Source organism: Taeniopygia guttata, chromosome 5 (assembly GCF_048771995.1).
Source record: "Taeniopygia guttata chromosome 5, bTaeGut7.mat, whole genome shotgun sequence".
Classification (NCBI taxonomy): domain Eukaryota; kingdom Metazoa; phylum Chordata; class Aves; order Passeriformes; family Estrildidae; genus Taeniopygia; species Taeniopygia guttata.
This window is the reverse complement of record NC_133030.1, coordinates 40,532,415-40,538,414: the sequence shown is the minus strand read 5'-3', so window position 1 is coordinate 40,538,414 and position 6,000 is coordinate 40,532,415. Positions and strand designations below refer to the sequence as shown.

At 41.1% G+C, this 6,000-nt stretch overlaps 1 long non-coding RNA gene across 3 annotated transcripts in view; it reads right to left on the bottom strand.

The window, feature by feature from the left end:
- Positions 1 to 341: 341 nt before the first annotated feature.
- Positions 342 to 6,000, bottom strand: part of LOC140684306 (uncharacterized) — a 33,729-nt gene continuing 28,070 nt past the window's right edge. For 2 of the 3 annotated variants that reach the window (XR_012056409.1, XR_012056410.1), the window contains exons 2-3: positions 1,399 to 4,915; positions 342 to 1,285 (exon numbers count right to left, since the gene is read on the bottom strand). This is a non-coding gene — a long non-coding RNA (uncharacterized lncRNA). The remainder of the gene's footprint in view (positions 1,286 to 1,398; positions 4,916 to 6,000) is intronic. The other variant, XR_012056411.1, reaches the window with a different exon arrangement.

The window sequence follows — 6,000 nt, the reverse complement described above, 5'->3', positions numbered from 1 at the left end:
TGCTGTGGTGACAACACCACTGATTTCCCATTTTCACCCTAATAAACTATGTACATGAGAATTAGTTATTCATACAAGTGGAGAACATTCATGTCAACTACTTAGACTGTGTGATGGAGCAGAGTTCTGTCTAATATTTGATGTTCAGGTGTACAGTTTGAGATTGTTTTTCCCACAACTTTCTGCTCCCTAGAAGGAAGCAGATTATTAGATTTTCATATAGGCTTTTCCTACTCAATTTTTTTAAAGAATTCAGATAAATTGGTTTTGGGTTGTTTTTTTTTTTTTGTTGTTGTTTTTTGGGGGGTTTTTTTGCCTTTTTTTTTTTTTTAATTTGAGATTATTGTAAACTGAAATTTCTCTCCCACAGAAGAACTTTATAGTCCTCCTGAATTCAGACCATTTATCTAAACAACAAAGTGCCAGTAAAATTTCTGCATCTGAAAACACCTTAACATCTGAGAATTTCTTCACTTCTCTTTTGAAACAGAGAAAAGAAGATTTTTGTGAGAGAAAATTTAATTTTTTAGAACAACAGATTTTAATCAACAATACAACTTGCCAATGATATTTACCTAAGGCACTGGAGGGCAGACAAAAATGTGGCAATCAACACCCCTAAGGAGTTGGGTTAAATTAGATTTGCTCAAGAGAAAAAGATGACAATTCAGAAAACAATCTACTGAAATTTATATGGTTTAATCCAGCTTTAAACTTGCCCTCTTTAACTATAGTGTAATATCGACTGATGGGTCTTTATTTAGTTAAATGTAGATAACTTTTATTTGGTTTGTACTGAGTGGGGGGAGGCTACAGAGGCAGCTCCTGTGAGCAGTTGCTAAAAGCTCAGCTCTGTTCAGCAGAAGCAGTCAGCCAGCTCCAAGGGAGAGCCGCCACTGGCCAAGGCCAGGCCCAGCAGTGACAGTGGGAGCACCTTTGGAATATCATGGTTAAGAAGGGAGGAAACAAAGTTAAGGAAAGGCAGAAGCAAATTGCAACCAGAGAACAGAGGAGTGAGAATATATGAAAGCAACAACTCTGCAGACATCAAGATCAGTGAAGAAGGAGAGTCAGAAGGTGCTCCAGGCCCTGGAGCTGAGATTCCCTGCAGCCTCTGATGAAGGCCATGGTGAGACAGGGTGTGCCCCTGCAGCCCAATGGGGTTCATGATATACCCAATATTCCCCTGCAGTCCCTGGAGCAGCTCCATGCCAGAGCAGGTGAGTGCCCAAAGGAAGCTGTGACCCCGTGGGAAGTCCACATTGCAACAGGATCCTGGTAGGACCTGTGGAGAGAGAAGCCCATGCTGGAGCAGGTTTGTTGGAAGGACTTGAGACCCAACAGGGGACCCACACTGGAGCAGTTCACACAGAACTGCAGCCTGTGGGAAGGACTCACCTGGGAGAAGTTCATGGAGGATTGTCTCCTGGGGGATAGACCCCATTCTGGAGCAGGGGAAGGCTGTGAAGAGTCCTTCCCCTGCAAAGGAAGCAGCAGCAGTGATGAACTGACTGCAACTCCCATTCCCATCCCTTGGCACTGCTGGAGGAGATAGAGAGCCTGGGAACAAAGTTAAGCCTGTAAAGGAGGGAGGGGTAGGGATAAGGTGGGGACTTTTTTAAGATTTGGTTTTACTTCTCATTATCCTATTCTTATTTTCCTGTTAAGAAATACTGTTAATTTCCCCAAACTGAGTCTGTTTCACCCATGAAAATAATGTGTGAGGGAGCAGCTTTGGTGGGCAGTTGACACCCAACCAGGGTCAGCCCATCACATAATGTAGGAAATAAAATTTACAATGAAAACCTAGAAAGATCAACCAAACTAGGTGAAAGAAATCCAACTGGCAATTGAAATTCATCCCAGATATAATGCTTATTTGTAAGTTTGACTATATGGGCAATAATTCTGATTTGTCAGTAACAGTCACTGCATGTCCAAACCTTCTTCTCCGTATTTCTGGGCCACGGATTCCCTGAGATGCTTGTCCTAATTTGTCTCCAAAACGACTTCCACAACAGTTTATTCAAGGTCCATGATGATGCAGTACAGAGCCATTTATCTCCAGCTTCTCTCACAAAACCCTACTGTGGGCCTCAAGTGGTGTGAAGTGTAAACAAAAAAAAAAGTAATACTAACTTCAGGGAGATGGCCACCCTTGCCAGGTAATGTGCAACAAGACATTACACATGTCACAATTTCATGATGAGAAAATATTGCCATTTTGAAATATGAGCTTTCAAAGGACCCTTTATTGAGGGAAGAATGGCAAACTGCTATGTTTGACTTGTCATCCCCCTTCTTCCCCCAAAGCACATTTGATGTTGGATCGTGTTTAATTCAGCAAAGTTTATACCTACTGAACAGACTGCATCATTTATTATGAAGCTTACACATTTATTCATCTACAGAAGACACTTTGTGTTCCACAGGAAGAGGTATTTTTTGCTTTCTCAATGCATTTCATGTAGATGTCTTTGAGAGCATTTTCTGTGATCTTCTTCGTATGTGTGTACAGATGTTATGTTCTGCCATGTGATTTCTTCTTCCTCTTATAGCCATTTTGTATAAATAATATTGAACGCTGATTAAAAAATATGTACAAAAACATGCTTCCTGTTTTAAAATCAGAGGTAAAAGATTCTGCCTTATTAGAAAAGGAAGAAATACAGAAAATGAAGCATGTCCATTTAGAAGAGGGATCAGAACTGAATCTTATCTTCTGAGTAGCCAAGAAAACAAATCATATAAGAATTCAGACCTCTGACCACCTCTGAAGAGGAAAGCTAATGGAAACAGCACCTCACTGGGGACATTACTGCATATCATCACCTGACAGTGACCCTGAGGGAAATGAGACTGAAGAGAAATGGAACTGGATGTGAGGGAGGTGGAACTGTTCTCATTTCTGAATACAGCAGAATAGTCTAATTGGATATACAGCATGGCAAAATGAATAAATGCCAGAGGAAAAATATTTACAAGCTTTGTAAAAGAATGACATGCAGATTGAGAGAAAGGCAAAGTCCTATATTTCTAGCCATTTTTGATAAATGCAGGATATATAATGACTTAGTCAGAAAAGGAAAATTTAGAGAAGCCCAGCAATTGAAAAGGCTGCACATTCAGTAAAGTATTATGCCTTACAAGGAACAGGCCATGGAGAGATGAGCATCCAAAATCCATTGAAAAGTTTCTACAGAAACCAAAATTTTGCAAATGTACAAACATTTCAGATACCTTTTTTTTTTTTTTTTTTTTTTTTTAAGTGGCTAGTTGCTTTAATCCATCATTTTCCTGGGCATGAAATTTCTTCAGCCAGTGTAATACTGCTGGAACTCACACTGCTCTGTCACATAAGAAAGGCGCTCAGCTGTGAGGCTGTTACCTGTTTACAAGCTGTCACACGGTCTCTGCCACCAAAGCCAGCTCTTGCCAGTCACTGCCGGTGCTGGTCAGCTGTGAAAGGGGGATAGGAGGAAGAGGAAGAAATGCAGTGTGGCTGGGGAAAGATTAGGAAGTTGATGATTGCCACCTTGGTGCTGGGAAAGCATTGATGAGTGGCTGAGGAGCAGGAGGTGGAATGAGGCATAGGTCTGGTACAGAGTCAGTGCTGGCAGCCACATATTGCTGTCGGGAGCCCTGGCCACAGCTAATGCCAAGAGCCTCAGCTGCCATCCCTGCCATCAGCAAGGGCTGCTGCAGCAAGCAGTACCCAAAGATCTGTTTGGAAACCCCTGCTTCATGTAATATGTATTTCCATTTGATGTTTGCAGGCTGTATTCAGGACCAAGTATTTTCACCACAAAAGCACCAAAATTCTATAATGAAAAGCAAGTACTCTTTGATAGGTTTTGCAGTGCAAGCTTTAAATGCTGTAAGTACCAGAGACTCTTCACACTGATTTTAAATGCATCCTTATTTCTCCCTCCAGCAGAGTCCCAGGCCACAGGTGGCCAAATGGCAGGGTGGACCCCTGCCTGTCTGCAGATGATGGCAGTGTAAATGCTCCTGAGGCACCATGGGCAGCCCTGCTTGCAGTCACACAAGGAGGGACTGTGGGACTGCTGGGCTACCGTGGCAGTTTTCCTCTCAAAATGTTTTGAGCTGCTTTGTAGCCAGTGCAGGCACAGGGATCAGTGAGGGCTTCATTTGTCTGCAGCACTGAGCTGCTCTGACTGCATGTACTTTTAACCAGAAGTTCTGCCTCTCTGCCTCAACAACAAACTGTGCTAGTTGTGCTGCCAGCGAGGTCAGTGTGGTCAGACAGGCAATGTGTGGATTTGCATCCCTTCATTAGTCAGAAAAAGTTTCTAAAAGATGATTTGGACCCATCTATTGCCCATATTACCATGTGCTAAATCTTTGTATCTTTTAACAAATCGTAATAAGCTGTCACCCTAAAACTTCTAATATTCACAGAGTGTTTTGAGCTCACACAGACAAGATGGGACAGAAGTGTCACTTTTGTTTACTCGTGAAGCTTGCATCTCACAACTGGACAAATCCATTATGCTCTCTCTGTTGTCTGGTCCCTTCCCAGGCCTTATAGAGCCTGAAGCTGCCACCTCTGTGGAATGGCAGAGCTGGAACACTAGTTTTGTATGTAGGTGGTAAAATGACTTCCGCCTTCGTCCTGTGCTAAGTGCTTGCAGAATGAGTTTGACTCTACAGACTCAAGGACAGGCAGCTCAGGTTGTTTCCTCCAACACTAATACGTAAACAAGTTACTCACCTGTTTTTTTTCAGTTAATGTTATTCAGAGAGAGTAAAATGCTGTAGAGCATTCATTCTGGTTCCAGTTGTGGAAATGGAGCATGTATAATTACCAATGTGGGTAGCAGTCCATCTCGTAGCCTTACTTATGCCAGTGAAGGATATTATCTCATTATGTCAGCTTAGCAGTCTTCTTTCCCTGGAATTCAAAATAAGCAAGGCTCATAAAGGAATGATAGGAGAACTAATTATAAGGGACATTATTTTAAAAACTGAATAGTAGTCAAAATCCATTAATGGACTATTTCACATGATTAAACTACTTTCAAGAAAGTATCTAGGCTTTTTCAGCATAAACATTTCTACACTGAAAATGTAACTTGAACCTAATTCTACGGTCAGCTATTTTTTGAGTAAGTATAATATGTGCTTTCATTTATGACAGGGCAAAGATGAGTGAAATTTTTAACTTCATTATTTCTATCATCCAAAGTAATTTAGAAGATAATCCTGCTACATGGAGACTCTTCTGTACTACAATGCTAATAATGACTAATGTCTGGGAAAACAGAAAATAGAGCTGCTAGCAAGGACTTGTTTTAGCATATGTTTCAGGATTTCTATTTGGATAGAAAGTGCTGTTCTTATTCAAAGATAAGATAATTTTGGACATTCAGAAATTTGTTAGGTGCATTTTTTAGGTTACAATACAAAAAAGCTTTGGTTTTTCTTCACAGCCCTTGGTCCTTCAACCCAACTGAACCTCAAGCTGAATTACTTTCTTTCCTTCTTGATGATCAACTCCAGGAAGAAAGGTTCTGCAAGGCTGAGTCCATTTTTTGTTAAATCTGGGAAACCTTTCAATAAACCCTCAGTTGCAAGTGGAACTGTGCTACCCATCCCCTAGAAATATGGGACTCAAAGAATCCTGCCAATGGATAGCCAAAGGGAAGAGAGGTTGCTGCTGGGACACAACAGAAGAAGACATGGACATCAGCTGGTTACAGTGAGAGCCATTTGGGAGCAGTTTGTTCTTCACATAGACTCAAGGGTGAGAGATCTCTTTCCAATTTTGTAGTTTCTTTTCTGGATTACTGGTTCTTCTTGGGACAAGGAAAAGGTGAAACATTTTTATGAACATGTTGCTTCAACTTCCTTGGCAAGAAAAACATCTTATATTTTATACTGTGCAACTCATATAAGCAAACGTCTTTGGCAGAGTGAAAATTACAATGTTTGAGCAAAGATATGGGATGCTTGTAGTTGCAGAAAAACACAGATGCC